The sequence below is a fragment of the Silene latifolia genome, chromosome 7 (genome assembly GCF_048544455.1).
Source record: "Silene latifolia isolate original U9 population chromosome 7, ASM4854445v1, whole genome shotgun sequence".
Lineage (NCBI taxonomy): Eukaryota > Viridiplantae > Streptophyta > Magnoliopsida > Caryophyllales > Caryophyllaceae > Silene > Silene latifolia.
The window spans coordinates 88,720,130-88,736,010 of NC_133532.1; the positions used below are offsets into that span (position 1 = coordinate 88,720,130).

The 15,881-nt window shown below is 40.8% G+C and overlaps 1 non-coding gene across 1 annotated transcript; it reads right to left on the reverse strand.

Moving 5' to 3' along the window:
* Positions 1-9,823: 9,823 nt before the first annotated feature.
* On the reverse strand, positions 9,824-9,930 carry LOC141593523 (small nucleolar RNA R71). The gene has a single exon (XR_012521601.1). It is a non-coding gene; the product is annotated as a small nucleolar RNA R71 (small nucleolar RNA).
* Positions 9,931-15,881: the final 5,951 nt, after the last annotated feature.

Genomic DNA, 15,881 nt, shown 5'->3' on the forward strand with positions numbered 1-15,881 from the left:
GAATGAAACTGTTATCGGGGAGTTAAGGGAACAAGTCGCGCAGTTAACACTCGCGAAAGACCAAGCCAACCTTCTACCGACATGCGATCCAGTTAATGCAACGAATCTCCAAAGTGGCCTTGTTCATGAGGGGCCAAAAACACCAGAAGACGGGGTTGTGATAGCTGATAATGCCCCGGAAGATGATTTGGATGAGTTTTTGGACGAAATCCTTGTTGCGTGTTGTCCAGACACTCGATCGAGTGAAAATGCTACTCGATCGAGTGAAATAATCCATCCCATTACTCAATCGATTGATAAAAGTGGTCGATCGAGTAGTGCCCAATTTGTAGATGGTCGATCGAGTGATATTCTTACTCGATCGAGTAAAATAATTGAAGAAATCACTCGATCGAGTGAAGAAAGTGATCGATCGAGTAAGCCTAAAAAGGAAATCACTCGATCGAGTGGTGAAAGTACTCGATCGAGTACCAGAAGCAGCGGAGACCCTATTTTGATATCTAATTCCGCTACCATGTCATCTTCGCCTGCTGTGGAGACGTCACGCACTGATAAAGGTAAAAAGAAAGTCGCGGGTTCACTCATTGCTACCAGAGTTCCCTTCCCAAGTCGTCTGAAAGACGCGAAGGTCGAGCGACAGTACGGTAAGTTTGTGGACGTTGTGAAGAACCTCCAGGTAATTGTCCCTTTTATCGAACTTGTTACCCAGGTACCTACTTACGCTAAATTTATGAAAGATATTGTGACGCGTAAGAGAGAGCTAAGTGAATTTGAGACAGTTTTGTTTATGGAAGAGTCAAGTAATTTACTTTTAAATAAGGCTCCGCCCAAAATGAAAGACCCGGGTAGCTTTTCTATTACCTGTATTATAGGTAATGTGGTTATTGATAAGGCTCTTTGTGATTTAGGAGCCAGCGTCAGTGTCATGCCCCTATCTGTCTGCAAGAAATTGAATATAGGTTATCTTAAATTGACTAATATTACCCTACAGATGGCTGATAGATCTGTTAGGAGACCCTTGGGTGTCTTGGAGGACGTGCCTGTGAAAATAGGCAAGTTCTTTATACATGTAGACTTCATTGTTTTAGACATAGCCGAGGACACCCGGACCCCAATTTTATTAGGAAGACCGTTTCTTTATACAGCTGGGGCCATTATTGATGTCAAATAAGGGCGTTTGACTCTTGCAGTAGGGGATGACGCCATTACTTTCAGTTTGCCTAGTACTTTGACTCGGCCAATGATAGAGGATACTTGTTATTCAGTTGATATTATTGACGAGTCTACTTATGACTTCTGGTCGGGTTCTTTTATGAAGGATCCACTAGAAGCTCTTATGCTTTTGGATGAGTGTGCAGATAACCCAGATGACGATGATGTTGTGATGGATTTGCTTATAGATGATTTAGATGAGCGTGAGCTCACCGACGCTGAGGGAGAGCAAGTGGAACAGATGATCAGTACCCTTTGCTCCATTGAGGTAAAGGTGCCGGAACGTAAGCCTCTTCCCTCTCATCTAAAATATGCTTTTTTAGATGATACTAAGCGATATCCAGTCATCGTTAGTGCTAAGCTTGATAATGATCAGCTGACTTCTTTGTTAGCTGTGCTTAAGAAAAACAGGAAAGATTTGGGTTATTCTTTGGATGATATCAAGGGGATTAGTCCCGATATTTGTATGCACAGGATAGAGCTGGAAGAGGATCACAAACCTTGCAGACAGGGTCAGCACCGGCTGAACCAGAAGATACAGGATGTTGTGATGGCTGAGGTAATGAAGCTGCTCAACGCAGGTATTATCAATTCTGTTGGTCATTCGAAATGGGTGAGTCCCGTGCAGGTGGTCCCGGAGAAAGGAGGGACTACCGTGGTTAGGAATGATAAGAATGAGTTAATACCAACTCGAGTAGTGACTGGTTGGCGAATGTGTATAGATTACAGACAGCTGAATGCCGCCACCAAGAAAGATCACTTTCCCCTTCCTTTTATTGATCAAATGGTAGAAAGGTTAGCTTCTCATAAGTTTTTCTGCTATTTAGACGGGTATTCAGGGTTCTTTCAGATCCCTATCCACCCAGACGATCAAGCTAAGACTACATTTACTTGTCCTCAAGGCGTGTTTGCTTATCGCAGGATGCCTTTTGGTTTATGTAATGCCCCTGCCACCTTCCAAAGGTGCATGATGGGGATATTTTCAGAGTATATTGAGTCTATTATGGAAGTTTTCATGGACGATTTCAGTGTTTATGGAAGTGATTTTTCTAACTGTCTGTCTAACCTTGATAAAGTGTTGCGGCGCATTGAGGTTAATCTCGTGCTTAACTGGGAGAAGTGCCATTTCATGGTCAACGAGGGAGTTGTCTTAGGGCACTTAGTTTCTGATAGGGGAATAGAAGTTGATAAAGCAAAGGTGGAAGTGATTCAGCAATTACCACCACCTGTTAATGTTAAGGGGGTGAGGAGTTTCCTTGGCCACGCCGGTTTCTATCGCCGGTTTATCAAGGATTTCTCGAAAATTGCTAAACCACTTACACAGCTGCTACTTAAGGATGCCCCTTTTGTGTTTACTGATGAGTGTCTCCCTGCTTTTAACAGGTTGAAGCAGGCTTTGGTCTCTGCACCGATCATAAAGCCTCCCGGCTGGGACTTGCCGTTTGAGATAATGTGTGATGCCAGTGACTATGCACTAGGAGCAGTGCTAGGCCAACGGAAAGACAAAGCTTTAAATGCAATCTACTATGCGAGCCGAACTCTGGATGAGGCTCAAGTGAAGTACACTACCATCAAAAAGAGTCGCTTGTAGTTTATGCCTTAGAGAAATTTCGTTCTTACTTGATTGGGTCAGAAGTTACTGTTTTTACTGACCACGCTGCTTTGAGGCATCTCCTTGCTAAGAAGGAGGCTAAACCACGGCTATTGAGATGGATACTCCTTCTTCAGGAGTTTGATTTGCAGATTAAAGATAAGAAATGAGCTAAGAACGTTGTAGCTGATCATCTGTCGCGGCTGTCGCGACAAGAAGGGGAAGATTCTTTACCTATTGATGACTCTTTCCCTGACGATACTTTATTTGCTGTATTATCATCTATTGTTAACCAAGATCCTTGGTATGCAAATATAGCTAACTACGTTGTCAGTGGCAAGCTGCCGCCTGACCTTTCTCATCAGCAGAGGAAGCGTTTTCTGTATAACGCTAAGCAGTATTTTTGGGACGATCCTTATTTGTTTAAGGAATGTGCAGACGGTCTCTACAGACGGTGTATTCTGCATTGGGAGACCAATGTAGTCCTGGAAGGCTGTCACTCCTCTTCCTATGGTGGTCACCACGGTCCATCGCGCACCGTGGCTAAGGTACTTCAGTCTGGTTTTTACTGGCCTTCTTTGTTTGGTGATGCTAAGTCTTTTGTTTCAGCTTGTGATGCCTGCCAACGATCAGGGAACATTTCAAGGAGACATGAGATGCCAGAGAATGGTATCTTAGAGGTCGAGGTTTTCGATGTCTGGGGCATTGATTTCCAAGGAGCGTTCCCGTCCAGTAAAGGTAACAGGTACATTTTTGTAGCTGTAGACTATGTGTCGAAGTGGGTTGAGGCAATTAACTCACCTCATTGTGATGCCAAGACCGTGATAAAAATGTTTAAAAAGGTCATATTTCCCCGATTTGGTGTCCCTAGGGTCGTCATTAGTGATGGGGGAATGCACTTTAAAGAAAAGAAACTAACTTCCATTCTGTCTAAAGTGGGTGTCCAACACTGGCGTGGTTTGGGGTATCATCCCCAAACTAGTGGTCAGGTAGAGGTCTCTAATCGCGAGCTGAAAGAGATCTTGTCTAAAGTAGTTTCTAAATCACGGAAGGACTAGAGTCTTAAATTAGAAGACACATTATGGGCCTACAGAACTGCCTTTAAGACACCAATTGGTGCATCACCTTATAGGTTAGTTTATGGGAAATCATGTCACTTACCTGTTGAGTTGGAATGTAAGGCTTGGTGGGAAATTCGTGAGCTTAACTTTGATCCTAAGTTGTGTGGTCAGAATCGTCTTTTGCAGCTAGATGTGTTGGAAGAATTTAGGCATAATGCCTATGATAGCTCGCGCATTTATAACGAAAAGACGAAGAGATGGCATGACAAAAGAATTCTACCTCGGGAGTTTCATGTTGGGCAAAAGGTGCTGCTGTTTAATGCGCGACTGCGATTATTTCCTGGCAAGCTGAAGTCCAGGTAGAGTGGTCCTTATACGGTAACAGCTGTTACTAAATTTGGATCCGTTGAGCTAGAAAGCCCCGAGGGAAATCGGTTCAAGGTGAATGGGCAATATGTGAAGCATTATCACGAGGCACATGAAGCAGACAATCGTGTCGAAGTCCTGTACTTCGACGAGCTTGACGCGCCAGTTAATTGATGCCAGAAAGGTCGTGCAGGACCTCTTAAACCTGCGCTCTCCGGGAGGCAACCCGGACTGTTTTGTTGTAATTTTGTTGAACTATTTCCTTGCCTTTAGCTTTTTGTTGAACTTTAGACGTTGTTTTATGCACCCTATGTTTTTCTCATTGCTTTTTATTCGTGATTTGCAGGTTAAGTTACTTGATCGAGCACTTTTGAAATGATATTCATTCGATCGAGTGATTTATTTACTCGATCGATAAGCTACATAACCAAGATCACTCGATCGAGTAACAATCTGCTTGACCGAGCACTTTTTGACATCAATTCACTTGATCGAGCTATTCCAAGCCACTCGATCGAGTGGTTTCGTCTTCCAGCTGCTACTTTTCATCTGTTGAGCTACTGCTTGACTTCCTTTGACCTCCCATGTTCATGGTCGGTTTGGGGAGGTCCCTCTTCACGAGGTTTTGTAAGTATTCTGCCTCGAGTTATCCTTTTCTCCTCAGTTTGCATTTCTTTCCCTATTTTTGGTACAATGAGGGCATTGTACGGTTTGGTTTGGGGAGGTATGCATCCATATCTGTGTCTGCATGTTTTCTTGCATTTTAGTTTGCACGTTTATTTATTTTTGCATGCATTGTTATCTTTAAAACAAAAAATCACATAAATTTCAAAAATTTTCACGTTTAATTTGAGTCGGAACGTTTGAACTTTGACGCTACATTGAATCCCTTCCTCTGCCTTGCATATTCTTGACATTTAGTTGGCATGATTGTGTGCATGATCTATGAGTTTTTGTTTCTTTCTTATCTGAACGAATAGAGTTGACTCATATATTGGCAAGCTACACTACATTCTGAGGTTAGAGCTTTATAAACTGGTGACATTCATGACCGGTTTCATTTAGGATGTGAGTAGTACTCTCTATAAGGCATGTAACATAAATTTGCATAAACATGAGTCTAGTCTTCTTAATACCTGTATGCATTCGGTCTGTGGATGGTGACACATGTTAGGAGAGGTGTAGATACCCAGTATCTGCTGAGACTCCAACAAACACCCGATGATTATCGGACTACAACATGCTTTGGAATCGCGGCGTTTGATCGACAGTTTGTGTACAACTTTACGTCAGAAAACTTAAAGCGATTTCGAAAATATAACATATCAAAACATTTAAAAAATAGCTGGAGTGTTTAATGCACGACGACGGGGTCGCAATGACACTATCTAGAGTCAAAACCGGCACCGGACCAAAAACCGACTCAAGAATTTAAATCCCGACTCCAACAACGAGTCAAACCGAGTCAACCACCAAAAACAAAACTTTCCAAACCTTCTACCTTAAGTTTTCCCGGATTCATGTTGGTCAAGTACCAAACATGTGACTACAAAACCTAGGATAGAACAAATCATGATTGTTTTTGTGTGAAAGCGACAACACACCTCGAAGACCCGCGACGTGGCTCGTGCCTCTTTGAGCAGCCCAAGTGGCCACGTCGCTCAAAACTCACACAACCACTCATTCTCCTATAAATACCCCTCAAATGCCACCCATTTGAGATTTACGCGAGTGTCCGCCCCCTCTTTTCTCCCTTAAAATTCTTGACTCGACTTCTTAAGTCACAACCCGACGCGTATTTACGACCTACCGATCGTAAACACGAGCCTTACACATTGTTTGGTACCGTCATCGTGCATTAAATCACTTGACCGAACACTTCGACCACTACACCATCACTAAGCTTAAAACACTCTTTTTACTTACCAAAACGGTTTTTAAACCGAGTTTTTTCCGATCAAACGAGTTATTACACTTACGTCGGTCACTCGCCATAACCAAACATGTAATTATGAGGGTGTAAAAATCCTCTTTTATTATGTTTTCATTCGTTTCATGACTATAACATGCTAAAACATGCATAACATGAACCAAAACATGGAATAAACGAGCCAAAACTGATTTTTGGTCTGAGGCAGAAGCCCCTTAGGTCGCCAACTAGCCCGCGCCTAAATGGGGTATTCAGACCAGAGATCAACCGTGTTTGTTCTCGTCATTTCCCTTAATCCATTTTTCATATTTGCAATCGGTTTTCACCATTTCAAGTATTTTCGAACCATTTTTATTTTATTTCACATGTTTTAACCGTTTTTTTGATTTTTCACCCTTGGTTCCTCATACCATGACGGTTAAATCCGTGTTTCGGTGATAATATTTGGTTAATGACATTTAAAAGGTATTTTAAAGCCTTTTATTTCATTTCTTTACATTTTCAAACAAACATATTTGTCACCAACACAAAGTCATCCTTGGTTCTACATACCATGCCGGATTTTAACCCGGGTACGATGATGAGTATCGACTAATGACATTCAAATGGACTTAAAACAATTAGTCCATAATTATTTTCAAAACTATTCATGTCAAGTTTGTCAAATCGAACCCGACACCGAATATTATCAAAGTAATGATGATTATTCGAGTCAAGTTCTTCAAATCAACAAATGCGGTCTAAACGACCCCTTCAAGTCAAACCGGGTTCAAATACCCATTTCCAACACGTTTTATAACGTTTTCTAAAAGGTCAGAACACGGCACAGAAACCGTGGGCTAACCCGCGCCTAAACAGGCTCTCCGTTTCTCACTTTCAAAACAAGAGGGAGGCCCCTTGTATCGCCGGCTGGCTCGCGCCTCATGTAGCCGTCTAGTACAGGGCCTGTTCCCTTCCAGCATTAGTCTAGGACGATCCCGACTCCGGTTAGCCCGGATATAGGACGGATCAGATGACTATTTGATTATCCAAGACAATATTTGCAAAATGCCTTACTAAGACAAATGGATCATGTTATGCACCCTAAACCTAATACGGTAAATGGATGTTTAATTTCCGTCTTGCATGCAAATCAATCATTAATCCAACTCGACATCTTATACTTGATACTTGGATTAAATAAACCGACTTAGAAAGCTCTCTGATGCGACCATAATTGGCGCATATTTAGCCCCCGAATTACCATTGTTTCTATGCTTTTTAGTGCCTATTTGGGTCATTTCTTATCTTTAGTTCTTTGTTTTGCATATTCTTTGAGATTTTGATCCCTTGGTAGGAAAGGAGTAAGAATCTTGCATTTTCATGGCAAAACAAGGCTAAATTGATCATATTCAATGACCAAGCATCAAGGAGAGACAAGACTAGAAGGCCTTTGTACATAGCATAAGTAGAAGAGCATTGTTGAGAAAAGGATCCTTGAGTCCCCAAGGAAATCCCCAAGGAATCCATGAAGAAAAGGGAAGAAAAAGAAGAAGGAAAGCTGCTGAACTACAATCCGAACGGATTGTAGGGAATCCGTCCGTCCTCGCCCGATCCGAGCGTCCTCACCAGAATCCGCTCGGATTACCCGTCGCCAGATCCGAGCGTCTTGTTCCTTGATCCGCTCGGATCGTCCATCCCAGATCCGGCCGTCCCGACTCCCATCCGCTCGGATCACAAAGACAAAGATAGTTTCGTTCTTCAAGCTACGAAATGGAGAAGCCCTTCTCTCGGACAATCCCGGAGGCTCCTTGCTCAACTTAAAAGTGTAATTACTAGTTTAGCCCTTAGTTAACCCTAATGCATCCTCCCTAATTTTTACTATAAATACCCCATTAGTCTAATTAGAGGAGCATGTTCTTCTTATCAATAATTAGAGTAGTTAATATCAATCAAATCTCTCTTCAATATTGTAATCAAATATTAATCAAGTTTTAATCCAAGTTTTAGTTCTTTAATCTCTCTCTAGTTCTTCATTTATTTTGGGTAATTAGAAGATTATTGGGTTTATTGGGAGATTGACAATCTTCCATCAATCATCAAGTTCTTCTATTATTCTTGCTTTATTATTGGAATCATTAGTAGGTATAATCTCTTAATCCCTTTTTAATTATTGCTAATTACTTTCATTTATTCATCATGTTTCATTATGTTAGTATGATTGACAACCTTTCTAGCATGATCAATATGATAATGAGTGAGTAGTCTCTTAGCTAGGGTTTAATGGGTGATTAGGGGAAACCAACATGGGGAATGATTCATGCTTAAATTAATATGCTTTCATATCTTATTTGCTTGCTTGTTTTGATCTTAATACATGCACATGTTATATTTGATGAAATGCTAAGCCTATGAATCCTTGCATTTACTATCATCTTCTATCCTTTCAACTTGACTTGTAAGACATAACCCAACTCGAGTCTTGTTAGACCATGCATGTGTTAAGTAGGGAAGATTAAGTCGACTTGTAGGTGTTGTACATTCTAATCGATTCGGCTCGGGACCCAAACTTTCCTAGGATTGTAAGATATAACCCAACTCAATCCATCACAACAATAATTGCTTGCTTATAATTTGAGAACATGTTTGTATGATCATATCCCATGATTCCCCTATGAACCCATGACACCCTAGTGCTTTTAATCAATTGTTTACACCCTTATTTCATTTACTTTGCTAGTTTATTTTCATTGCTATTTTAGTTTAGTGACCTTCTACATCAACCCAATTTGTGACACCCCTAGACACCACTAGTTACAATAGAATCTTCATTTCAATACCCGTCCCTTGGGATCCGACCTTTACTTGCCTCTTTACTAATTGTAGAGTTGTTTGTGAAGTATAAATTGTGTTTTGTATCGACCATTGACCAACGACCACATATGTTTAATTGTGAACACCAAATGGCTTCGATCAAAAATGGCGCCGTTCTTGGGACGGTGTTTAATTGATTTAAGATTTCTTTTATTGTTTTTAGTTGTGTCTTTTTCACCTTGGGGAAGTAAAACTCCTCAAGGTTTGTTCTAATTGTTTTCTAGTTGTTTGATATTTTGCATGTCTAGAAGGTTACAAAGAGATTTGTTACCTTTTGACCGTGAAATCGAAAGAACCTTGACGAATAATAGGAGACTTGTTAGGAGGAATTTGGGAGGTGTTGGTGAAGTTGTTCAACCCACTAGTGAGTTTGTCAATCCTTTCGCAATAGAAGGAGAAGAGAACCCATTAAACAATACCACACAAAATCCACCTACAATGCCTAAATTCTCGTCACACTCTATACCCACCGAGGAGGATCTACCAAATGGTACTCCTACCCCACAACATCTTACCGGAAACTTTATTGCCAAGTCCGCCTTCATTCAACTAGTTGAGAGGAGCCAATTCGTGGGAATGCCTAGTGAGGACCCTCATTCTCATATGGAAACATTTTGTGATTATTGTGAAGCTATCTCTCAAACGGGCGTGACTCAAGACCAAATAAGATGGGTCTTATTTCCTTTTTCGTTAATCGGCACCGCAAAGCAATGGTTGAAGGGCCTTGATAAGGCCACCCTTGGAATAGATTCTTGGAAGAAGCTAGCTCTAGCTTTCTACAAAAAATTCTACCCACCGGAGAAGACAAATATGCTAAGAGCTCAAATTACGGGTTTTAAGCAAAGGGATGAAGAATCTTTGTATGAAGCTTGGGAGCGGTTCAAAGGTATTTGTCGCTCATGTCCTCACCATGGACTTAGCGAATGGTTTTTAGTGCAACAATTTTGGAATGGTTTATATGAAGATTCAAGGAACATTCTCAATATGGGATCAAATGGAATGTTCACCGAAGTTGATGACAATCAAACATGGAACAAGATTGAGGAAATGGCGGTCCATAATTCGCAATATAGTAGGCCTCGCAAGGCTACTAGAGGAGGAAAGTATGAAGTGGACACCGTGACTCAATTGGGTGCTCAACTTAGTGCTCACATTGACACAATCAACTTGAAGTTTGAACAAGCTATGGCTAGACTTGAGGAAAGCTCAAAATCATCAAAGCATCATGTCAATGCCATGACGGCATCCTCATCAATCCCAAGCGGGATATGTGAGAATTGTGGAACCTTGGGTCATGACTCAAGTGAATGTAGGGGAACAACCGAACAAGTCAATGCTTTCCAAGCTTACAAAAGTGGCACCCCTTATTCAAATTTTTACAATGAAAACACCAAGTTCCACCCAAATCTCTCGTACAAGAGCCAAAATGTCCAAAACCCTCAAACTACATACACTCCACCACCCATGAGAAATCAAAATCAAAGACCCTTTTTCAATCAAAACCAAGGCTACCAAAATCAAAATCCATACAATCACCACAATGACCAAAGTTTTGATGTCCAAAAAGCGGTCATTCAAATGCAAAAAAATCAACAAGAATTCTTCACCCAAATGCAAAAGGATAGCCAAGCAAAGGATACCACCATCAACAACATTCTAGCTCACACCAAGATGTTGGAAACACAATTGACCCAACTAGCATCTTCAAACTCATCAAGACAAAAGGGGCAATTACCACCTCAAGGTAATCCCCTAGACATGAAACGGTTAGTGCCATTCACTTGAGAAGTGGTACAAGATATGAAGCACCAAAGAAGCAAGTTGAGGATGAAATTATGAGAGCTAGTGAGAATGAAGTTGTGGTGCAAGGTCCCAAGGAAGGGGAATCATCAAAAGAAGAAAGTTCAAAGAAAAATGAAGACAAAGCCAAAGAAAAGGAGCCCATTGTGATTAGACTTCCTTTTCCAAGTCGTCAAGCCAAGCCCAAATTTGATGATCAACTTGGAAAGTTCATGGAAATTGTGAAGAACTTAGAAGTCTCAATTCCTTTCACGGAATTGATCAATCACGTTCCGGCCTATGCAAAGTACATGAAAGATATCCTAACAAAGAAGAAGTCAATCCGGAAACTTGAGACTATCGCCTTCACTAAGGTGAGTAGTGCAATACTTCAAGGGAGTTCACCTCCAAAGTTAAAGGATCCGGGAAGCTTCTCAATACCGTGTACCATTGGCGACACAACGATCAACAAAGCCTTATGTGATCTAGGGGCTAGTGTGAGTGTCATGCCGTACTCGGTAAGTAAAAGGTTGGGAATGGGAGAGCTTAAATGTACCAATATCACTCTTCAAATGGCCGATAGATCGACGAAGACACCGTTAGGGATATGGGAAGATGTCTCCGTGCGAATTGGGAAGTTTTTCATCCCGGTGGACTTTGTCATTGTTGATATGGAGGAAGATTCCAACATTCCAATCATCTTAGGAAGACCTTTCCTACACACCGCGGGTGCGGTGATTGATGTGAAACATGGAGAGCTCACTCTAGAAGTGGGAGATGAAAGCATAACTTTTAATCTTGACAAGACCATGAGAGCTCCTCGTTTGCATGAGCCATGTTTCATGATTGATCATTATAGCCGGAAAGATGAAAAGAAGAAATCGGAACTCCAATGGAAGAAGAAAGTTGAAGATGCTCCATTCAAAGAGCAAGTGAATTGTGAAAAGGAGAGCTTGCAAAGCTCATCAAAATCAACCAAGGAAGAAGAAGATGGCCTCATTGGCCAAGAAAAGAAATTGGGAGAGTTGTCTCCATCCAAGCAAGAGATTTTCAATGATCAACTCAATGAAGTTTGTGGTCTTTGGGACGACGAATTTGAAGGGATCTTTAATCCCTACATTGGGCATGCCATCGATCATGATCAACAACAAGGGCCACGGTCTATTGAGGACCTCTACCACAACAATGAACAAGCTTTTAATTACTTCTTCGAGGTGTTGAGCAACATCAACAACACCTTGAACATGCCCCCTTGACATCTCATCAAGAATGAGAGTTTGGTGGAGTCCTCCCTAAACCACCACTTGTGAATATTTCTAACTCCCTAACTTACATTTAATTTTTGTATTGCATTTTTTTGTCATTTTTGGATTTTATTTACTTTGATCAAAATAATTGTCATGAAAAGAGAGAAGTGAGGGAGGGACTAATGATTTTAATTGATGTGTAGTGCTTTACCTTAGTGTGGGGATGGCAATTGCCTAGGCTATTCATGCCTTAGTAGTGCCCCCGCAATGAAGAACACAAGATTCGAAAGAAAGAAAGAAAGAATGATAAGGGAATGCGTTGGTGCACGGATGGAATCAATCCGTGTACACAAGGACCAATCCGAGCGGATTCACGAGAATCCGCCCGTCTGCGAGAGGATCCGAGCGTCTGGCGAGAAGACGCCCGTCTTGGGCTGGGCAAAAAACGCAAATTTTAAATCATTGAAGAATCCGAGCGGATTTCTGGAAAGACGCCCGTCTCTCAGAATCCGTCCGTCTTGTAATCAATCCGCCCGTCTTGCAGCTGAAGAAAAACAAAGAAAAATCTCTGGATAAGAATCCGTCCGTCCTGCACGAAATCCGCCCGTCTCATCCAAAAAGAATCCGAGCGGATTATCCAGAATCCGCCCGTCTCTAGGCGGGATTTTTGAAAATTTGAAGCTGAAAAATCCGAGCGGATTGCGCCTAATCCGCACGGATTGTCCCCTACAATTCGAAAATGTCGAGTTCTTTAAATACCCACCCCACCTTCATTCATTCATTCATTCACTCATAAACACTACCCATAACATCAAAACCCTCATCCTCTCCATCTCAAAAACAAAAACCCTCAACAAAACTCACCAAAATCAAATCAAACCATCTTTCAAATAACAAATCAATCACTCCATCTTCATTAACAATCAAAACCAAGCACAAAATCTTCACCTTTGAATTGATTTTTGTTCTCATAAAGGCAAAGCCTTTCACCTTCAAAATCAATTTGGGCATTCTACAAATTGAAGATTTTTGATCTTTTTCTTGGTTAGCTCATCAAATGGCAAGAACAAAGGGAGCAACAAAAGCAAAAGCAAAGGCACCAAAGACTACAACTCTCTCTCAAAGGCAAAAAGCTCTACAAATGAAGAAAGCTTTGGCAATGGTGGTATCAACACCAAGCTTGGAAGTGCAACCACCTCAACAAATTTCTATGGAAGCATCACCCTCTACTCCGGTAATTAATCAACTCTTGCATTACCCGGAGGTAACATTCATTTCCGATTCTCATAGAAATACATTTGTCAAGTTTGCTATGAAACAAATTCAATCCACCAAATTCATATGCCAAGATGCTTTAGAGAAGTTGGGCGTTCTTGAACAAACAAGAGTCTTTTTCAATGCCATGGGTTTAAAGAAATTGTTTGAAATGAAGGAAGTAACATACCCCTCCCTTGTCTTGGAATTCTTAAGTTCTTTAAAAGTGACAAAAGTTGAGAATAGGAAAATATTGAGTTTCGTCTAGCTAACGCTAGTAGACGCATTACCTTTCCTAATTGGGTAAAATTTTGGGTCTTAGCGATGAACATAAATTCTATAAGCAATATGGGAAGTATGATCCCGAGCCTCTTTGGGAGGCAATCTCCGGGAAGAAATTTGAAGATTTTAAAGCTTGTCGTGCTCTTTTGGTCCATCATCCGGGCATAAGAATATGGCACAAAGTTGTGGGAAATACCATAATTGCTAGGAAAGACACCAATCATTTTACGGGACTCGATTTTATCCTCCTTGAATCAACTTTGAATATTGGAAGAATTCACACCAAGCCTTACAATTCTTTGAGGCTATTGGTTGATAGATGGCTCCATGTAGATAGTGGGAAGAAGGGTCAAACCGTAATTGTTAATGGTGGCCATCTTATTGATATGTCCACCTTGATTAACAAGTTTAAGTGGGTTGCTCACAATCCCCTTGATACCAAGTATGGGTGGCTTACAAGTGAGGCTCGATCATTCACTCTACCCGCAAAGATTTGCCGTCTTAGTGTCCACCGGACCAACTATTTACTCCCCCTATCCACGGAAGCCGAGTACATCATTCAACAACAAAAGGGTGATCATGAAACTCCCTCCTCTTCCATTGTTATACCACCTTACCCCTATGATTATGAAGAGTTCAAACCGCAAGGAGTTGAAATTGGAAAAGATTATGTCACTCTTCTAATGCAAGCCATGCACAAGCAAGCTTATGAAGATCGGAAGAATGCTTATTTGGCTCAATATCCTCCCCTCCTACATCTAGCTAGGCAAGGACTCCTTGATCCATCTTGTCCTTTGCCTAGTTGGGCGGATAGAGAAGCCTTATTTCCGGGTGCATCTAGGGACGTGGTGGAAGGCAATGAGGTTGTTGGAAATGATGAGGAATTTGATGATAACATTGAGGATGAAGAAAGTGGAGATGAAGAAAGAGATGATGAAGATGGTGATGAGGAAAGCAAAGAAGAAAGTGCCAAGGAAAGTGGCAATGTGACCACTTCTCATGAGGGAAGTGATGATGATAGTAGCATGATGGAAGACTAGCCTTGGAGATTCCTACTCTCCCACGGTTTGTCTATATCTCTTTGTATTTTATTTCATTTTGATCATTGTTGGTTTAGTCCTAGCAACATCAAAGGACTCACACCTCGGTTCCTTTGAGGTGTTCTTTATTGTTCCCACTTTTGTAAAATCCAAAATGACAATCTAGTCTCATGCATAGCATAGCATGTGCATGAACTCCCCCATGCTTTGACATTAGCAATAGTGTCTTACTTGGTTTGGGGAAGTTAATACATACGCAACGGGAGGTAATTTAAATTATCCTCTCCGTCATAACAAAAAATATGCATCATGTAGTATAGTTTAGTGTAGAATTGCATTTAGTATAGAAAATCATGCATCATCTTTGCATAATTTCCATCATTTTGGCCATTGAGGACAATGCCCATATTAGTGTGGGGATGGGAATTCTAACACTTAACTTTTATTCAAAAACCATAAAAATTGAAAAAATTTCAAAAATCATAAAAATTTAAAAATAGAAAAAACCAAAAACAAGTTCATTTCCCTTGTATATATTGTCTTGTATATATTGTGTTTGTTTCATCCTTGTTCACTTTGATTGACTACGCCACATCCGAGACATGAGGATATTGAAGACCGCATGGTATGATCTTTCCAATCTCCTTTTTCCTCTTTATGTTAATGACTATGTGGCTTTATTTTGATTAAATGCGGTAAAAACAATGTGAACTTAGGATTGCATCTAGTTTATTTGGCATGTTAGTTGGTAGAATCATTTGCATTAGGATGTTTATATGTTAGATGCATCATGGCATGTAGTTGCATGTTAGAAAAATTTTGCGAAACCGTCTACTTGGGAAGCTTGACAAGTGTATATAGGCCCTAGTAGATGCTTTTTCTTCTTAAGACTTTGCTTGTTAGAATGCTTGTAAAACACCCTAGGATGTGTCAAGCTAGTATCCTTTGACCCATGGTTTAAGGCCTAGTCAAGAGTACCTTGTGGTGTGATAACTCCTTGGCTACCGTTTATTCCAAGGTGACCCTTGAAACCATGCATACTTCTATCATTCATCCATGTTCTACCACATTTTTGTCATCAAAGGGAATGGGCACAAAAAGAAATCAATTTGAGTTCAATGAAATGAAAAGTGAAAGAAAGTTTGCAAAATGCATCAAAAGAAAAGAGGAGCAAAAATAGAACTCCTAAGCTTCAAATACAAGGCACCCTCGTTACTAATTGGGGTGACTTTGAAAATATTCAAAAGAAATGCAAAAAAGTTGTCA